General features: G+C 34.2%; 4 pseudogenes; all 4 read left to right on the top strand.

Moving 5' to 3' along the window:
- The first annotated feature begins 6,685 nt into the window (after positions 1–6,685).
- On the top strand, positions 6,686–10,170 carry LOC132799887 (DNA-directed RNA polymerase subunit beta''-like; annotated as a pseudogene).
- A 411-nt stretch (positions 10,171–10,581) lies between these two features.
- On the top strand, positions 10,582–11,126 carry LOC132799886 (small ribosomal subunit protein uS2c-like; annotated as a pseudogene).
- A 328-nt stretch (positions 11,127–11,454) lies between these two features.
- LOC132799869 (ATP synthase subunit a, chloroplastic-like) lies at positions 11,455–12,200 on the top strand (annotated as a pseudogene).
- Positions 12,201–14,986: 2,786 nt separating this feature from the next.
- LOC132799885 (uncharacterized) lies at positions 14,987–20,469 on the top strand (annotated as a pseudogene).
- Positions 20,470–21,975: the final 1,506 nt, after the last annotated feature.

The raw sequence follows: 21,975 nt of genomic DNA, 5'->3' as shown, positions 1-21,975 counted from the left end.
CATGCTGCTCGGTGTCCATATTTGCACCAAAATTGCTACCCGGGTCCGTATTAGCTTCCACCACTTGGATGCTTAGAATAGGCTTTGTATCTTCTAGTATGGACAAGCTCTGTTGAGAATTGATTCCCCCTATATAAATGCTCCATGGTTGTCCATAAATCTCTTAATTTGAACTCTTGTGATTGGCCCGGTCTTTATCCGTGTCGGGTCAGCACCTCAACGGGTTATTGGTTGAGTGGGCTCGGGCGGAATCACATCACATTGGTGAATTAGGTAAAGGGTACGGAAAGAGAGGTATTTGAACCCTTGGTAAACAAAAGCCTACATATCAGTTCCAATGCTATGCCTTCAACCACTCGGCCATCTCTCCTACATAACGATTATGGTTTAGAAACCAAGTGAATAGTGAGTTATTCATATTCGATTTTTGGATAGGTATGTACACTCTATTTTTTTTTAATAGAAAATTTTTTATTAAATTAAAGATAAACCCTTCCTTCGATGTTGAGGAAAAAGAATTTTTTTTTGTGAAAAACAATAGATAAAGATTTATGTTTGCGAAGACAGCACCCAGCCTTTTATAATATTTATACCTGATTAAATCACTCAATTGGAACGAATACACCAAGCAATCTATTTTTTGAGACTATGTTTAAGGGATACTTTTAGATCATTATTATATTTAGGTTAGATTATTTGTCCATTTTCATAAAAATTCTAAAATGACTTTCCAGTTTTAGATGTTTTAACCTCTTATCCTAACTTCGGACCCATAGATTTATTCCAAATTTAGGAAACATCCTGGGGCTTTTATATTTGATTGTAGAGCGTATACCCATTATACACACAATACACACAACACAAAGTGGACAGTAAGTCTATTTTCATTCATCATAGAATGATTATTCACTTCTTTTTCTTCTCTTTTTGGATCATAGTTCGATCAAAACTTCTCTAATTATCAAAATCTGAAGGAAAAATTCTTTGATTCTTCAACTTCGCTGAAAAAGGAATAGTTCCTTTCATTCTTTTACTACTACTATTATAGTACTACTATATTTTTATTAGTATATTTTACTATATTTACATTTGAATGAAATATAATTGGATTCAAATATTTCTTAGTTTTTATTGACTCTTATCAAAACGAAAAGAAAGAATTTGAGTAGGTCTTCTTTTTTAATGAGTCTGTTTTTATGTTATTTTGTATTGTCCAATTCCATTTGTTTGGGAATTATTTTCTCACAACACGAAGGGTAATTCAAAGATATTATAGAATGGATTCTTGCCTATGTCTAGATCTGGAACAAATGGAAATTTTATTGACAGGATCTTTTCACTTGTAGCCAATATCTTATTGTGAATAATTCTAACAACTTCAGGAGAGAAAATGGCATTCACCTATTATCAGGATGGTGCGATTTGATTCTTTGTTTTTTTTTTTTTTTTTTCTTTCTTATTTAGTTATTATATTGGTTATTATATTATAAAATATTATGTTATAATAAATTATAAAAATATATAATAAATTAATTATATTATAAATTAATTAATTACATTATGATAAATTAGAATTAATAAATAATATATTTATTATATATATTTAATATATTTATTATAATTATAAATAATTATATAATTATAGTAAATTACAATTATCAATTATTAAGTTATAAATCAATTATATATATATATATATATATTTTTATATATTTTCTAATTTTTTCTTTTTTATACTTATACTTTTTTATTTTACCGTTGTCAATCTTAGGAGAAAGGCACTCAGAATAGAAAAAAAAAAATTATTGAAATAAATCTACGCTTGTTAAAAGTGAAGTTTGTAAATAAAACAAGCCCTTCTGTCGTGTATCCCCGATTAATGCAGCTTCAGATGCTTCAATTGTCGATTTTAGTGTATTGAGCGAAAGTTTACCCTTCGGGTTAGGTCTAACCTACTCTACTAGTACCAATATGGGGCATAGGGGAAGAGGCACTACTCCTAGGAATCAACAACATGAAAACTGTGGTAAAAATTATACCTTTCCTTTATTAGGATCAGGAGTAACAAGAATGGTTGGGACAATAAACATCCATCTCGTTCGTATTTTAGGTACCCATATAACCATCGAAGACTGTTGAAGTGACTAATTCCTAGAAATTAAGAGGCATTGAAAAACAAAGAAATTGTTGGAGTCACCCTTTTTTATTTTATCTAGTACCAACATGGTTGATGTTAAGGAAATGTTTTTTACAAGAAGGTTGGCTAGATATTTCTTGTAAAAACATTAGCCCCACTCAGTTAATAATGAGACTATTTCATTTCAATCTTGTCGATTCCATATATTATTCTCATTATGCACATAAAGGAGGAGCCGTATGAGATGAAAATCTCATGTATGGTTTTGAAATGGAGATTCTTTGAATCGAATGACGACCGTAATGGATGTCGACTAAATCCGAAGGAAATTATGCAAAACCTTTACAGAATTATTATGAAGCTATACGGTTAGAAATCGATCCCTATGATCGGAGTTATATACTTTATAACTTAGGCCTTATCTAGACAAGGAACATAGAACATATGAAAGCTTTGGAATATTATTTTCGAGCACTAGAGCGGAGCCCATTCTTACCATAAGCTTTTAATAATATTGCCACGATCTTCATTACGTGTGACTATCTCCACTATAGAAAGGGAAAGAAAGAGCAAATCCGTTAATAAATACTAGAAAAAATAGGCTTTCTATTATGTAGCATCCAAAACAACGATTTTTATTAGCTGTAGTAAAGAAATGCACTTTATAGAAGTGGAAATATGACTAAATTGGTATGCCTAGATACTTCATGCTATGGATAAAGGGTCTAATTGAAAAGGAAGCACCGTAAAGATAAATTCATGAGATTTTGGGCCGATACAATAACAACTACTTACTTATGTCATGATATGAGATAAAAGTTAGGAATGTACTTATGTAATAGAGTTTATCCCATAATGTATTAAGCAGGGGTGTAGCATTAGATCCCAAAGATAGTAAGTCTTTTCCTTTTTATGAAGAAAGTATTTTTTAAAGATTCTATATAAGTTTATATATGAAACCGAGATAATTACCCTTCAGAAGATTCTAATGATAGCGGAAATACCTATGCTTTATGAAGGTGGGAGAAAATATAGAACTACTTAAATCATTAAGCAAAATTAAAGTTTAAAACTCATAACCTCTTTTGGTTAACTTGAGAGAAAAAAATGGGATAGATCCATAAGAAATCTTATTCAATTATATATGGTAGATTAAAAAAATGAGATACTAAAAGAATATAACTGATGAGCCGTATGAGGTCAGGAACTCTCAAGTATGGTTCTAAGGGAAGGAATTTGCCCACCTATTCTGACTGGGGAGAACAAGCCATTCGACAAGGAGATTCTGAAATTATGGAGGCTTGGTTTAACCAAGCTGCCGAGTATTGGAAATAGGCTATAGTGCTTACTCTTGGGAATTATATTGAAGCACAAAATTGGTTGAAGATCACAAGGCATTTCGAATAAGAACACTGTTTTATTCCAACTATTTTTTTATTTGTTACAATGAATTGTTTGTTGTCTCTTTCAGTCAAATAAAATGGATCGTTTCTCTGGGAACAACCAATCGAAAAAATTCATTATATCCTTTCTCCTTCTAAGATCATTCTATATCGTCTGTTATTTCGTAGGGATAAACGATATACAGATAAGTTAGAAAATATATTTCTTTTCTGCAGTTAATAATAATAACTAATAAAAGTAAAAGAGACCCTCGAATGACTAAATAGAAATATTGGTATGTCTTTTAGTAATGACTAATGATTGTTCACACGGTTTGGAATAGAGTAATAGTAATATATTCTATATAAGACATAAGGTCTCTTCATTTAGGAACTTCTAATTGAGATATGAATACATTAGGTTGCACAAAAAAGAATTGAGTCAATTCAAAGCCCCCCAAAAAAATTTTATATGATTAAAAAGATCCGTTAAGCGCCCCCCGACTATGTCATAATAGATCTGAACACTTGCCTCGGATCGACTTCTAAATCATAATTGCTCTAGTGAATAACTAAAGAAAATAAATAGATGGGAGATAGAAGATAAAAAACTAAGTTTAAACATCTCTCATAGATTAACTAAAAAGAGGAGGACTCAATGGTTATTCATTCGTCGGAACCAGAAGTTAAAATTTTGGTAGATAGGGATCCCGTAAAAACTTCATTCGAGGAATGGGCCAGATTAGGTCATTTCTCAAAAACAATAGCTAAAGGATCGGATACTACACTTGGATTTGGAACCTACATTGATGCTCACGATTTCGATAGCCATACTAATGATTTGGAGGAGATCTCTCGAAAAGTATTTAGTGCCCATTTTGGCCAACTCTCCATCATTTTTCTTTGGCTGAGTGGTAATATGTCCACGATGCTCGTTTTTCCAATTATGAAGCATGGCTAAGTGATCCTACTCACATTAGGCCTAGTGCCCATGTGGTTTGGCCAATAGTGGGTCAAGAAATATTGAACGGTGATACAGGCGGTGGTTTCCGAGGAATACAAATAACCTCCAGTTTTTGTAAGCTTTGGTGAGCATCTTGAATAACTAGTGAATTACAACTCTATTATATTGCAGTTGGTGCATTGGTTTTTACAGGCTTAATGCTTTTTGCTGGTTGGTACAAAGGTGCTCCAAAATTGGCTTGGTTCCAAGATGTAAAATCTATGTTGAATCATCATTTAACAGGGCTAGTAGGACTTGGGTCTCTTTTTTAAGCAGGGCATCGAGTACATGTATCTTTACCAATTAATCAATCTCTAAATGCTGGAGTAGATCCGAAAGAGAGTCCACTTGGATCTTTTGGCTCAACTTTATCCTAGTTTTTCCAAGGGAGCAACCCCTTTTTCACCATGAATTGGTCAAAATATGCGGAATTTCTTACCTTTCGTAGAGGATTAGATCCAGTAACCAGGGGTATATGGCTGACCGATATAGCACACCATCATTTAGCTATTGCAATTCTTTTCCTAATAGTAGGTCACATGTATAGGACCAACTAGGGCATTGGTTATGGCATAAAAGATATTTTAAAGGCTCATAAAGGCCCATTTACCAGCCAGGGTCGTAAAGGTCTATATGAGATCCTAACAACATCATGGCATGCTCAATTATCTATTAACCTAGCTATGTTGGGCTCTTTAACTGTTGTGTAGCTCACCATATGTATTCGATGCCCCCTTATCCATATCTAGCTACTGACTATGGTATATAACTTTCATTGTTCACACATCACATGTGGATTGGTGGCTTTCTCATAGTTGGTGATGCTATGCACGCAGCCATTTTTATGGTAAGAGACTATGATCCAACTACTTGATACAAGGATCTATTAGATCGTGTGCTTAGATATGAAGAGCACTTCGGGGTATCTTTGCTCAATATTTCAAGTAAGAACACCAAGGAGGAGTGTTGAAATGTGGTGATCTTGCCACAATGTGCAAGGTAGTTCGGTTACACTTGCACTCTTTATTTTGCAACATCAAAGACCAAACACTATTTATGTTTATGCATTTTTATTTTATCTTGTAATGTTTAAGAACAATATCCTTTTTGTAATGCCCTGAGCTCATTAACTAAGCTTAGGGGCTTTTTGTCTAGTTGCTGGAATTGTATTTCCAGCAACATAAGTCCACTTCCTTGGATGCCGTTTGAAGAAGGTTTGGGATTTGGATCTGAATTTTGGATATAATAAACTAGAAACACAGAAGAAGCAGTAAAAAAAATAATGGCCCAATTTGGAGCTGGGAAGGCTCAGTTAAGGCCTAAACAATCTGACCCTTGTGCAGTTTTGTTGCCCAGAAATCTGGATAAAACTGCCTCGGGTTTGATTATTTTTTAATGTGTAAATGGACTTTGTTTTATCTCATTTTTGGCTAGAACACAGTTCAATATTCAGAAAGGATTCCCTCCAATTTTCAAGTCAAATGAAGCTGGTTTTCAAATTCAAATGCCTTAGACAAGCTAAACTGCCCATTAAAGAAGGTTTCTTGCATGCCCAGCACATTGATTAGAGTTAGTTGAGGTAGTTTGGCTTGGTTGGTTATTTTTAATGCTTTTGTATTTATTGCTCAATATGGCAGCATGTCTTATTGCCTTTTTTGATGTATTTAAGAGTATGAAAATTGTAATGAAAATGTGAGGAAGAAATATTCAAAAAATTTTGAAAAACAACATTTTTGGCTCTCTCTCTCTCTCTCTCAACTACTACATCTGTTTTCTTCTTCTTCCCAAAAGCTAACAACCTTCTCAAGAACCCTAAACCTCCATTAAAACCAGAAACAAAACCTTAACAAACCCAAAAAAAAAAACAAAATCAAGAACCAACAACATTCATTCTTGACTAACACCTTGAATGATTGTGCTCTAGGGTACAACAACATAAACCTACACCAAATTCCATCAACTTTCATCTCCAAGTTTCACTCAGATGTGGCTCGCTTCTTTTTGGGTGTTTAGATTTTGGAAAAACACCATCATCATGGGAATGTACACGTGGTAGAAAAATTATGACAATCTATTGAGATATGGTATGCTACAAGTGACTATTTGTGACAAGAAATGAATCCTAATTTTAGTATGACTAACCCTTTTAGTCCAGTCCATATCATGTCCTTTTCGAGAGCTAGAGGAAATGCATCTCAAGTACACCAATTAGCAGGTATGAGAGGGTTAATGTTAGATCCACAGGGACAAATGACTGATTTACCTATCCAAAGCAATTTACATGAATGACTGTCTTTAATAGAAATATAATTTCTTGTTACGGAGACCGCAAAGGAGTTATGGGTACTGTTGCATGAACATCAACTGCTGGATATCTTACACGCAGACTTGTTAAAGTAGTTCAACACATTGCTGTACGTATAATAGTGCCCAAGGTATTTCTATGAGTTCTCGCAATGGGATGATGCGGGAAAGAATTTTTATCCAAACATTGATTGGTCATGTATTAGTAGATGATATATGTATAGGCCCATGATGTATTGCCATCCAAAATTAAGATATTGGGATTGGACTTGTCAATCAATTCATTACCTTTCAAACACAACCAATATCTATCCGAACTCCCTTTACTTGTAAGAGCACGTCTTGGATCTGCCAATTACGTTATGGTTGGAGCCCTACTCATGGTGACTTGGTCAAATTGGGTGAAGCTATAGGTATTATTGCGGGTAAATATATTGGGGAACTAGGCACTCAACTAACATTAAGAACTTTTCATACCAGTGGAGTATTCACAGGGAGTACTGCAGAACATGTACGAGCCCCTTCTGATGGAAAAATAAAATTCAATGAGTATTTGGTTCATCCTACATGTACACATCATGGGCATCCCGCTTTGCTATGTTATATAGATGTGTATGTAACCAAAAAGTTCTATTTTAGTTCAAAATGATCAATATGTAGAATCCGAACAAGTTATTGCTAAAATTCACGTTGGAACATACACTTTAAATTTTAAAGAAAAGGTTCGAAAACATATTTATTATGACTCAGAGGGAGAAATGCAATGGAGTATCGATGTATACCATGCACCAAAATTTACATATAGTAATGTCCATTTCTTACCAAAAACAAGTCATTTATGGATATTCTCAAGAGGTTCGTGCCGATCCAGTGTCATCCCCCTTTCACTGCATAAAGATCAAGATCAAACGAATGTTCATTTTATTTCTGCCGAAGGAAAAATGTTTTCTAGCCTTTCAGGAAATCCAATAAATAATGGTCAAGTAAAACACAAATTCTTTAGTTTTGGGTCGTTCTGGTAAAAAAGAAAATATCATTTTGGATTATTCAACATTTAATCTAATCATATATAAAGTTCATTGTAATTTCATATTTTTTTCTATTCTACATGAGAATTTTGATTTATTTTTATTGACAAAGAGACGATGAAATAGATTCATTATTCCATTCCAGTGGATTAAAAAATGAGAGAAAGAACTAATGCCTCGTCCCACTATTTCGATTGAAACATCGATAAATGGTATTTTTCGTAGAAATATTATTTTTACTTATTTTGATGATCCTCAATATAGAAGAAAAAGTTCAGGAATTACTAAATATGGGACGATAGGGTTGTATTCAATCTAAAAAAAAAAAATGGATTTGCTTGAGTATCAAGGAGTCAAAGAATTTAAGCCAAAATACCAAATGAAAGTAGATCGAATTTTTTTTTCATTCCCGATAAAGTGCATATTTTACCTGAATCTTCTTCCAGAGTGGTACAGAACAATAGTATCATTGGAGTAGATACACGAATCACTTTAAATATAAGAAGTTGAGCAAGCGAATTGGTGCAAGTGGAGAGAAAAAAAATATATTGAACTTAAAATCTTTTCTGGAGATATCCATTTTACTATAGAGATGGATAAGATATTTCGAGACAGCAGCTTCTTGATACCATTGGGAATGGTAAAAAAAAGAATGTAAGGAATAAAAAAAATTGAAAATTTGGATCTATGTCCAATGGATCACACATACCAAGAAAAAATATTTTGTTTTGGTTCGACCTGTAATCATATATGAAATATCGGACGATATAATTTAGAAACACTTTTTCCCTGGGACCCATTGTAGGAAAGTGATAACCTAGAACTTAGAGTTGTAAATTATATTCTTTATGGAAATGACAAACCAATTCAGGGAATTTTTGGCACTAGGATTCAATTAGTTCGGACTTGTTTAGTGTTGAATTAGGACCAAAACAAAAAAACTTGTTCTATCGAAGAGGCCCACACTTCCTTTGTTGAAGTAAGGACAAATGGTCTGATTCGAGATTTCCTAAGAATCAACTTAATGAAATCCCATATTTCATATCTCAAAAAGAGGAACTATCTTTGATAATAGGTCAAACTGTACCAATCCATTTCATTATATTTATTCCAAGGAAAGGATTCAACAATCACTTAGCCAAAATCAAGGAACTATTTGTACGTTGTTGAATAGAAGTAAGGAATCTCAATCTTTGACAATTTTGTCATCGTTTAATGGTTTTCAAATGGGTCCATTTAATGATGTAAAATATTACAATGTAATAGAAGAATCAATTAAAAGAGATCCTCCAATAACGAATTTGTTAGGCCCTTTAGGAACAACCTCTCAAATTGATAATTACCTTTTAAATACTCATAATCAGATCTTGGTAACTAAATATTTAGAACTTGACAATTTAAAATATAGTTTTGAAGTACTTAAATATTGTTTAATGGATGAAAACGGGAGAATTTATAATTCCGCTCCATGCAATAACATCCATTCAACTTAAATTGGCATTTTCTCCATCATAATTATGATCATAATTATTGTGTAGAAATACCTACAATAATTATCCTAGGGCAGTTTATTTGTGAAAATGTATATATAGCTAAAAAAGAGCCATACCTAAAATCAGGCAAAGTTATAATTGTTCAAATTGACTCTGTAATAATAAGATCAGCAAAGCCTTATTTGGCCACTCCAGGAGCAACTGTTCATGGCCATTATGGAGAAATACTTTCCAAAGGAGATACATTAATTACATTTATATATGAAAAATTGAGATTCGGTGATATAACGCAGGGTCTTCCAAAAGGGGAACAAGTTTTAGAAGTGTGTTCGATTGATTCAACATCGATGAACCTAGAAAAGAGGGTTGAGAGCTGGAACGAACATATTACAAGAGTTCTTAGAATTCCTTAAGGATTCTTGATTGGTGCTGAGCTAACTATAGTGCAAACTTGTATCTCTTTGGTTAATAAGATCCAAAAGGTTTATCAATCACAGGGGGTGCATATCCATAATAGACATATAGAAATTATTGTACGTCAAATAACATCAAAAGTGCTGATTTCGGAAGATGGAATGTCCAATGTTTTTTCACAGGGAGAACCAATTCAATTGTTTGGAGCGGAATGAACGGGGCGTGCTTTGGAAGAAGCGATTTGTTACAAAGCCATATTATTGGGAATAACGAAAGCATCTTTAAATACTCAACATTTCATATCTGAAGCGAGTTTTCAAGAAAGTGCTCGTGTTTTACCAAAGTTGCTCTATGTGGTCGTATCGATTGGTTGAAAAGCTTGAAAGAGAATGTTGTTCTAGGGGGATGATACTCATTGGGATCGGATTCAAAAGATTAGTGCACTGTTCAAGGCAACATCACAACATTCTTTTGGAAATAAAAACGAAGAATTTATTCAAGTGGGAAATGATAGACATTTTGTTGGACCACAAAGAATTATTTGATTTTTGCGTTTCAAAGAATTTAAATGATATATCAGAACAATCATTTCTAGGATTTAATGATTCCTAAAAGCAAATTCATCCTTTTTTTATTTGTGTTGTGGTCCTTTAATTTGGTGATAGAAATAAAGATAATAACGAATAGAAAGAAATGAATGGTTTGGATCGTGTATCAATGGCCAATCTTCGGTAGAAGAGAAGGTTATGTGGGACTAATTATTTATTTCTATTTTAGCTTCTCTTTTTTCTTTTCAATGAAAAAATAAAAAAGAGAAGAAATGTGGGGAGAAATTACAAGAAGATATTGGACCATCAATTTGGAAGAGATGATGGGAGCAGGAGTTCATTTTGGTCATGGTACTAGGAAATGGAATCCTCAAATGGCACCTTATATCTCTGCAAGGCATAAAGGTATTCATATTATAAATCTTACTAGAACTACTCAGTTTTTGGCATAAGCTTATGATTTAATTTTTGATGTAGCAAGTAGGGGAAAACAATTCTTAATTGTTGGTACCAAAAATAAAGCAGCGGATTGAATAGCACGGGCTACAACAAAGGCTCGGTGCAATGAAGGCTCGAGCTGCAATATTGGGACTTGAGAATAGAACAAAAGACCGAGAGACTCAGTCGTCTTCTGAAAAGGGATGAGGCTGTGTTGAAAAGACAATTATCTCACTTGCAAACATATGTCTGTGGGATTAAATATATGGCTGGATTGCCCAATATTGTAATAATTGTTGATCAACAAGAATAATCTACAGCTCTTTATGAATGCATGACTTTGGGCATTCCAATGATACAAATTGTGATCCAGATCTAGTAGATATTTTGATTCCAACAAATGATGAAGCTATAGCTTCAATTCGATTAATTCTTAACAAATTAGTATTTGCTATTTTTTAGGGCCGTTCTAGCTATATACGAAATTCTTGATTAATAACAAGATAAGTAAATTATTTTTGGAACTCCATAGAATAGATTTATTGAACCGGTTACTATTTCTAACTCACAGAAAATAGATAAAAATAACTAAGGATATTATTCGATTAGTAGGTATTTAAAATATCCAATGCAAGTATGCAAATTGAAAATGAGATGGTTGAATCACAATAATTCCTTTCAAAGTTCTATTTCTTTTTTAGGTTAATATGAATGATTTATTATGTTCCATCAACACACTAAAAGAGTTATACGATCTATCCGATGAGGAAGTAGGCCAACATTTCTATTGGTAAATAGGAAGTTTCCAAGTCCATGGCCAAGTACTTATTACTTCTTGGGTCGTAATTGCTATCTTATTAGGTTCAGCCATTATAGCTGTTTGTAATCCACAAACCATTCCAACTGACAGTCAGATTTTCTTTGAATATGTCCTTGAATTCATTCGAGACGTGAGCAAAACGCAGATTGGAGAAAAATATGGTCCCTGGGTTCCATTTATTGGAACTATGTTTTTATTTATTTTTGTTTAGAAGTGGTCAAGGGCTCTTTTACCCTGGAAAATCATACAGTTACCTCATGGGGAGTTAGCCGCGCCCACAAATGATATAAATACTATTATTTCTTTAGCTTTACTCACGTCAGTAGCATATTGTTCTGCTGGCCTTTCAAAAAAAGGATTAGGTTATTTCAGTAAATACATTCAACCAACCTCAATCCTTTTGCCCATTAACATCTTAGAAGATTTGACAAAACCCTTATCGCTTAGTTTTCGATGTTTTTCAGAAATATATTAGCTGATGAATTAGTAGTTACTGTTCTTGTTTCTTTAGTACCTTTAGTGGTTCCTATACCTGTCATGTTCCTTGGATTATTTACAAGTGGCATTCAAGCTCTTATTTTTGCAACCTTAGCTGCGGCTTACATTGGTGAATCCATGGAAGGTCATCATTGATTAGTTTTTGACATAGTCTTTTTTTTAGCTTAGCCTGCAGCATGTCTACGTGTCTCAAAGTAATCCACTTAGACTTAGGAAGAAAAATATACAAATAAGATCGAAATAAAAATAAAGTATATACGATCTAGAGTAATAGTAAAAAGAATATTATGATATTAAGTAAAGGAATTGTAGAAAAAAAAAAAAGAAAAAGGATAGATATCTAAAAGATCATTTCCCTTAAATTCCTGTTTGGTTTATTCATACCACCCTCCAATGAATACTCCCTTTCTATTGATATTGTTTTGTTCATTCAATTCACCGATTGTCCCAAAAAAATTAATAAATAATAAATTACATGAACTTCGATCAACTCAATCCTGATATTTCTATGCAATGATTATGTCTAATGAATTGTTCAGTTAGATTAATTGTACTCATGGGGGATAATGATAAATAAAAATAGAAGATAAGGGTTTACAAAAAGGATATTTATAAAAAAAGGGGTTTGGTTAGAGGAGGAGGGGAGGGGATCGAACTAGATGTATGTAATCTAACCGTTATAAGACAATTCTTATGTATGTTTCGAAGAATGATTCTATAATCTGAGTGAATCTAAGATATGAATAGTTGGTTTACATTATGGGGGAAAGACATGCATATGTGATACTCGATATTAACTAGGTATATATGAATTAAAGATATATTAATTTGCCCTACTATTATGTTATGAATTTCGATAGGGATTCCAATATAAGTCCTTCCATTTTGATTGTCATTTTTTTTAATATTGAATGAATTTAAATCACGAAAAAGAACAAAGAATTCAAAGAATGGTTCGGAAGGAAAAAATAAAAAAGAAAGAACTGGCCGAACGAAATTCATACGAATTAACAAAACTTACGTGGATAGGAGAATATCGAAGCAATTCTGCTGCTTCAAGAATATTATTATTTCAATTCGGGGTTTTTAGTGACTTTGAATGGATAAATCTTAGCGATAGAATAAGTAAGCCATAATTCATTGGTTGATTGTATTATTAACTATTTCTTCATTTTCTTTATTTTTTGTGAGGAATTTATCATGAATCCACTAATTTCTGCCGCTTACGTTATTGCTACTGGATTGGCTGTCGGGCTTACTTTTATTGGACCTGGGGTTGGGCAAGGTACTGCCACGGGCCAAGCTGTGGAGGGAATCGCCACACAACTAGAAGCAGAGCTAAAAACATGAGATACTTTATTGCTTAGTCTGGCTTTTATGGAAGCCTTAACAATTTATGGACTGGTTGTGGCGTTAGTGCTTTTATTTGTGAATCCCTTCTTTTAAACTTTTACCCTATCCCTATCTAATTTAGAAAAATAATAGAATAAAAAAATATAGATAATTAGTCTATCTATAAGAATAAGAAATAGGAGATCATATGAAAAATATAACTGAGTCTTTCCTTCCTTGGGGTATTGGCCATTCGCCAGGAGTTTCGAGTTTTATACTAATATTTTAGCAACAAATCTAGTAAATCTAAGAGCAGTCTTTGGTGTATTGATTTTTTTTGGAAAGGGAGTGTGTGCGAGTTATTTCAAGAATAGGCTGGATCCAACCAACCGCACTTTTTTTCATAACTCGAACAGGTGCACGATTCTGTGAATTACTTCTGAATAAATTAAGAAATCATATTTAAGAACCATAGCATTTCATGATTCATTGGTTAATCTACTTTGATTCTCTATCAACCAATAATGTGGGATTGTTAACAGGGTTAAAGCTAAATCATTTGAAGTCCAGATGCAGCATGGTACTCTTTCTACTACTATGTTAATATAGAATATGTTAATCCAAAAATGATTTCAAAGAGTTAGAATTTTTTTTTTCGATATAAAACACTCATGTCAATAAAAAAAATTATTTGAACCCGTTATTTGTATTTGATTTTTAAAAATTAGAAAAATGGATAGTTCACCCCCCTTTTTTTTTAACTTTTTTACCAATGCTGAATCGATGACTTATGTATAAAGTAAAAAGAATTCTTTGGATTTGAAAAAAAAAATAAAAAAACAACTTTGCTGACAATTATTTGTTTGGTCAGAAGAGTCTTTCGAGTATTACGTTATGGGATTAGTGATTAGTTTCTACATTTCATAAATATGAATAGAGAAAAGAGGATGGACTCATTACATTTAAAAAAGCTAGGGAACTTCCCCCATATATAAGTAACTAGGCATGAGAGCCAAATGAATCGAAAGATTCATGTTTGGTTCGAGAAGGGATTGTGGAAGTTTTGAAATGAATGGAAAGATAATCTACTTTCATTGAGTAATTTATTAGATAATTGAAAATAGCGAATCTTGAAGACTATTCAAAATTCAGAAGAACTACGCTACCGGGGGGGGGGGGGGGGGGGCGCCTGGGATGGCTGGAAAAAGCCCGATCCCACTTGAGGAAAGTAGAAATGGAAGCGGAGCAGTTCCGACGAATGGATACTCTGAAATAGAATGAGAAAAAATGAATTTGATTAATTCAACTTATAAAACATTGGAATAATTAGAAAATTACAAAAATGAAACCATTCATTCTGAACAACAAAAAGCTATTAATCAAGTTCAACAACGGGTTTTCCAAACAAGCCTTCCAAGGAGCTATAGGAACTCTAACTAGTTTTTTAAACACCAAGTTACATTTACATACCATCAATACTAATATTGGCATGTTTGGAACGATGAAAGAAATAAAGGGTTAGTCTTTCTATTGTAGGCATTATTTTTCTTGCCAAAAAAAAAAACAAATTAAAGAATTAAGAAATACTCATGGTAACTATTCGAGCATATGAAATTAGTAACATTATTTTTGAACGTATTGAGCAATATAATAGAGAAGTAAAGATTTTAAATATCGGTACTGTACTCCAAGTAGGCGATGGCATTGCTCATATTTATGGTCTTGATGAAGTAGGGTCCAGAGTAAGGTCCGCAGCACAAATTGAAGCCATGAAACAAGTAGCTGGCAAATCAAAATTGGAATTGGCGCAATTCACAGATTTAGAAACCTTTGCACAATTCGCTTCTGATCTCAATAAAGCTACTCAGAATCAATTGGCAAGTGGTCAACGATTACTTGAGTTGCTCAAACAATCTCCATCAGCCTCTCTCACGGTGGAAGAACAGATAATGACTATTTATACTGGAACCAGTGGTGATGTGATTCCGCCCGAGCCCGCTCAACTGATAACCCGCTGGGGTGCTGACTCGACACGGATGAAGACTAGGCCAATCACAAGATCTCAAATTAAGAGATTTAAGGAAAACCTGGGAGTATTTATATAGGGGGTAATCAATCTCAGCAGACTTTGTCCATACTTGAAGATACAAAGCCTATTCTAAGAATCCAAATGGTGGAAGCCGATACGGACCCGGGTGACGGTTTTGGTACATTTTTTGAGTCCGAGAAGCATGAAATGGTTCCAATGCTTTATGAGTTCAATACATATGCCTAAGAGGTCATGGAATCAAGTTAAATCAGCCTCAAATGCAATCAAAAAGGGCTTGTACGGACAGCATCAACAATTTGGCCGAATTTGCTGTATTGCTTGCTGGCTTTACTGTATTTTACTGTATTAGCCTTTTCTTATTTTTCCAAGCATGGGCAACGTGTGGGACTTCATATTCAGATTATTTGGCATCCTAAAAAGCATCTAGAAGCTGATTTGAAGCTCAAAGAGGTCAAAGATTGGTCAAAGTCAAATTAGTCAAAAAGCTAGTATTATAGTTTCCTAATTTTATTCTACTTTTTGTTTTAGGAAACTACCATTACTTTTTAGTTTTTATTTATTTATTTTCTGGACAAATAAGTTTAGGAAAGTTATTATTTTATTATTTTCATTGTAAATTAATTAATTCCTAATTCAAAATAAAGGAATTAATTAATCAATTTTAGTTTAGGAAACTTAGTTTAGGACATATTAGAATTCGGTCAAGTTTCCTAATTCCTATAGGAGTCCGGTTTCGAATTAATTTTTTAGGGTTTGTTTTGTTTCTTTCAAGCCTATTTAAAGGCTTATTTTTCAATAATAATACAACTTTGATTTGATTAAGAAAATACTTGTGAGATTAATTATCTCTTTGTTCTTTGAGAACACCTAAAACACCATTAGAGAATTGGTTGTTTTAGCTTGACTTATCAATAGGTTTTCCATCCCCTATTGTGGCGTCTACATTATACCAAGGTTTCTAACCACAGGTTGGTTAGGGGTTGAGGTCCATTCAATTAGAACTTGAACTTAATTAAAGATCTGGGCTAATATAATACGGGTTTAGGAGTAGGTCGTCCTAGGTTCGTATCATTTGGTATCAGAGCTAAATTTTGTTCAGGTTTGATCTATCTTTATTTTCCTTATTTGTTTTTGTGTTATTTTGCAATCTTAGCATTAGGTTAAGGTTGCATCCATCCTATACACGTTCTGCATTTAAAAAATAAATAAAAATTCATTCCTAGTTGAATTAGGTTTCCTAGTTTTATCGTATTTTTGTTTCCTAATTTGTTGGTTGTCTTTTATCATTGTTCTTGATAATTTTTGTTTTTGTTGATTTTCCTTTTCTGTTTTAGTCTTATAAATTTTCATTCATATATTTAAAAAAAAAAAAAAAGAGTTTGCGGCAACATTAAAAAAAAAAAAAAAAAGCTGCACATTTGTGTTTATTTGGAGGTCACGGGCTTGGTGTTTGTTTTGGAGTTGGAATTGCAATTTTGGTAATTATTCTTGCTACTGCAGTTGTTTATGTTCTGTGAGTGAAAAAAACAAGAAAAAAAAAAAGAAGAGGTAAAGCCAAATTAAAAAAAAAGAAAAAAAGAAAAAAAGAAAAATATTTCGGTTTGTTGGAGTTTGATTTGTTTGCTGGAAATTTGTTGGAGCTGCTGGTTTTTTGATTATTTATTCAATATTTGAGTTGCTGGGAAATTATTTTTGCTGCTGGATATTTGGATTTTGGGTGCTTAAATTTTTTCGATTAAAATTAGTTAAAGGAATTGATACAAAACTTGAATTACAAGAACAACAACCAACACTTTTCTATAATTTTGTTCTCTTTGATTCTTGTTCGTATTTGAATTTCTTTTTCTGGAATTTTATTCTTGAACTCATAATCTACTACCATCTGGTGCAGTTTTAAAAAATTCCAATGTTTTCCCATTATTTGTGTTTTCTTGTCTAGAAAGCTGAAAAATTAGGATTTGTTGGATTCTTTCGGTATTGCCTACTTTTTGCTACTGCTTTGTTGATAAGTTTAATTAAAACATACTAGTGATCTAATTGCTGTTTTGTGGGTGTTTAAATTAGAACTTTGACATAATTCGTTGAGTGGAAAAAGGCAAGAGTGTGAGAGCTTAACAGAGGGTAAAAGCCGAAACTAGTGTGCAAACACGAGTGTCGAGACCTTGTTTGAGTGAAACAAGTGAGGGAGTGAATATTGTGAGGATTTATTTTATTTTTGCAGTATTTTACTAACATGGCAGATTCTAGAATAAGAAGAGGGGATCCACCCTTGAGGATCAATGAGGAAGAGTCCGTAGCATTCCATGGCGATGACCGAGCTACCGGGAGTGAAGACCAAGTGGATATGAGAGCTGTCTTGGAATCAATACAGCGGGTTAGTGCTCAAGTTGAGCATGTGAATCAAAGAGTGGGAAGACTAGAAGTCTCACAAGGAAGGCCGAATACAAGAAATAGGCAAGAATTCCATGGAGGACGAGGCCGAGGACGAGGAGGTCGCGAGAGGCCGAGGGAGGAATTTGATGAGGAGCCATTCGACGGCGACTTTGAGGAAGGTATGGACGAAACCTTTGCTGTCCAAGATAGAGCTGGCCATGGGAGATATAGGAGGGAAGATACAGATGATGATTTGGGAAATATCAAGGTTAATATCCCACCTTTTATGGGTAAAAGTGATCCCGAAGCTTATTTGGAGTGGGAAGAAAAAATAGAGATGATCTTTGACTGCCACAACTATTCGGAAGGTAAGAAGGTGAAGTTGGCAGCAATGGAGTTTTGCCATTATGCACTCCAATGGTGGAGAAATGAGCAAAGCACCCGAAGGAGAGTTGGTGATGACTTAATTACAACATGGCGACAAATGAAAGGAGCCATGAGGAAGCGGTTTGTGCCATCCCATTACCATAGGTTGCTGCATCAAAGGCTTCAATCTTTGTCTCCAGGAAGTAGGTCCGTGGAGGATTATTACAAAGAGATGGAGATGTTAATGATGAGGCTGAATATGAATGAGGATAGGGAGGCAACCATGGCAAGATTCCTTGGAGGGTTAAACCAAGACATTGCCAACCAACTTGAATTACAACAATACTTGGAATTGGAGGAGATGTTGCATGTAGCCATTAAGCTTGAGAACCAATTCAAGAGGAGGGGTGTTAGTACACGGTTAGGAGGAGTTTCTAGCAGTGGAAGGACAAGTTCAAGTGGCTGGAAAAACAATTCCACTTATGAAAACAAGTTGAAGCCGAAATTAGGAGAAGAAACTACCTACCGGCCAAGAAGGGAGGTCAAGACCGAATCTGTCCAAGCACTTAAAGGTGAGATAAAATATGATCCTAAACCTCAAAAATCCAGAGAAATAATTTGTTTTAAGTGCCAAGGAAGAGGACACATAGCCATCCAATGCCCAAATAGAAGAATCATGGTATTAAAGGGTGATGGTGAGCTGGAATCTGCGAGTGAAGAAAGTGGGGCTGAAACCGAGCAAGAGGAGGATTGCAATGAAGATGAAGCCGAACATGTAGATACATCTAATGCCGAGTTGAGCTTGGTTTCAAGGAGAGTACTTGCTGTCTACAAAGATGAAGAGCAGATACAAAGAGAAAACATCTTCCACACTCGCTGCGAAATACAAGGCAAAATTTGTAGCATGATTATAGATAGTGGGAGTTGTACTAATGTGATAAGTAATCTTGTAGTTGATAAATTAGGCTTGAAAGCAATTAAACATCCAGAACCTTATAGATTACAATGGCTTAATGATAGTGGTGAGATGAAAGTAAACAAACAAGCCAAAGTAAAATTTAATATAGGTAGATATAAGGATGTAATTTTATGTGATATTGTACCCATGATTGCTGGACATATACTATTAGGTAGACCATGGCAATTTGATAAAGATGCTACTCATTTTGGTCGAGAAAATAGTATTGTTTTCAGGTTTAAAGGGAAGAAGGTCAAGCTGGAACCATTATCTCCCAAAGAGGTTTACAAAGACCAATTACAAATGCAACAAAGGAGAGAAGCCGAAAAGCTCAAGGAAAAAGCAAGTATGGCACCAACGGCTTCACCATCCTTTCAAGAAGGTAAGATTGAGGTTGCTGACCAAGGTAAGGTTTCTAAGGTTCATATTGAGTGGAAAGATCAAGGGAAAGCCGAAAGAGAGGGAAAAGGAAGTGGCAAACCCGCGAGCTTGGAGAAGGAAGAGAAATCCGAAGATTTGCTCCAATCCAAGGGAAAAAAAGAAAAAGAAAGAAAGGAAAGGTTAAGTAGCAATTTTTATTTGAGTTTAGGAGATATTAATAAGGTTATTCAATGTAAGAAACCTTTGCTGGTCATGCTTTACAAGGAAAATTATTTTAATGATCAAACTAACTTTGAAGAACTTGAATTGCCAAGTTCAATGATTTATCTTTTGAAGGAATTTGGAGATGTCTTCCCAAATGAGATTCCAAGTGGACTACCACCTATTCGAGGGATAGAACATCAAATTGACTTTGTTCTAGGGGCTGCCATACCAAATAGACCAGGTTATAGGAGCAATCCCGAAGAAACAAAGGAGCTGCAAGAACAGGTAAGTGATTTGCTTGATAAAGGATACATTCGTGAGAGTTTAAGCCCATGTGCTGTTCCTGTTTTGTTGGTACCTAAAAAGGATGGTTCTTGGAGAATGTGTGTTGATTGTAGGGCTATAAATAACATTACCATCAAATATAGACATCCCATTCCTAGATTAGATGATATGCTTGATGAGTTGCATGGTGCTTGCATGTTCACAAAAATTGATCTTAGGAGTGGTTATCACCAAATTAGGATGAAAGAAGGTGATGAATGGAAAACCGCATTCAAAACTAAATATGGGCTGTATGAATGGTTAGTTATGCCTTTTGGATTATCCAATGCACCTAGTACCTTCATGAGGCTTATGAATCATGTAATGCGTCCATTATTGGAAAATTTGTGGCTGTTTATTTTGATGACATTCTAATATATAGCCGAAATTTGGATGACCATGTGGATCAACTTAGGCAAGTTTTGCAAGTTCTTAGAAAGGAAAGATTGTTTGCTAACATTAAAAAATGTGAATTTCGCAAAGAAGAGCTTGTGTTTCTAGGTTTTGTAGTAAGTGCTGCAGGAATCAAAGTTGACCAAGCTAAGGTGAAAGCAATTCAAGAGTGGCCGGTTCCTACTTCTATCACTCAAGTGAGGAGCTTTCATGGCTTGGCAAGCTTTTACAGAAGATTTGTCAAGGATTTTAGTACCATAGCAGCACCATTGAATGAAGTTGTCAAGAAGAATGTTGGTTTCAAATGGGGGGAAGTACAAGAAAAATCTTTTAATTTGTTGAAAGAAAAATTATGTAATGCACCTTTGTTAGTTTTGCCAAATTTTTCTGAGACTTTTGAAATTGAGTGTGATGCTTCGGGTGTAGGTATTGGAGCTGTCTTAATGCAAGAAGGAAGACCCATAGCCTACTTTAGTGAAAAATTAAGTGGAGCTGCCCTAAACTACCGGACTTATGACAAGGAGATGTATGCTTTGGTGAGGGCTTTGGAGACGTGGCAGCATTATCTCATGCCAAAGGAGTTTGTGATTCATACGGATCATGAGTCTTTGAAGCATATCAAGGGTCAAGGAAAGCTCAACCAAAGGCATGCTAAGTGGATTGAATTTATTGAAACATTTCCATATGTGATCCGCTACAAAAAAGGTAAGGAAAATGTGGTTGCGGATGCATTATCCCGAAGGTATGTGCTCTTTTCTACCTTAGATGCTAGATTACTTGGATTTGAACAATTGAAAGAATTTTATGAGCATGATAGTGACTTTGGAGAAATTTTTAAAACCTGTTTGAAACATGGATTTAATAAATTTTACATATTTGAGGGATATTTGTTTAAGGAAAACAAACTTTGTGTGCCTAATTGTAGTATTAGGGAATTATTGGTTCGGGAAGGACATGGGGGTGGTTTAATGGGTCATTTTGGTGTTTTAAAAACTTTATCCTTGCTGCAAGAACATTTTTATTGGCCTAACATGAGGAGAGATGTTGAGAGAATTTGTGAAAGATGTTTAAAGTGCCGAAAAACAAAATCAACATTGAAACCGCATGGATTGTATAAGCCTTTGCCGATCCCTACCTATCCTTGGGTAGATTTGTCTATGGATTTTATTCTTGGGTTGCCTAGGTCAAGGACAGGTAAGGATTCAATATTTGTTGTAGTAGATAGGTTTTCTAAGATGGCACATTTTATTGCATGTAACAAAACTGATGATGCATCCAATATTGCTAATTTATTTTTCAAGGAAATTGTGAGATTGCGTGGAATGCCAAGAACTATTGTGTCGGATAGGGATGCTAAGTTCTTAAGTTATTTTTGGAAAACATTGTGGGCTAAATTAGGTACTAAGCTTTTATTTTCAACTACTTGTCATCCACAAACTGATGGACAAACCAAAGTAGTAAATAGAACTTTATCTGCATTGTTGAGAGATTTACATAGTGGTAATTTGAAAATTTGGGAAATATTGTTT

This window comes from Ziziphus jujuba, chromosome 11 (genome assembly GCF_031755915.1).
Source record: "Ziziphus jujuba cultivar Dongzao chromosome 11, ASM3175591v1".
In the NCBI taxonomy this organism is placed as follows: domain Eukaryota; kingdom Viridiplantae; phylum Streptophyta; class Magnoliopsida; order Rosales; family Rhamnaceae; genus Ziziphus; species Ziziphus jujuba.
The sequence above is the reverse complement of the archived record's forward strand: the minus strand, read 5'-3'. Positions and strand labels throughout refer to the sequence as shown.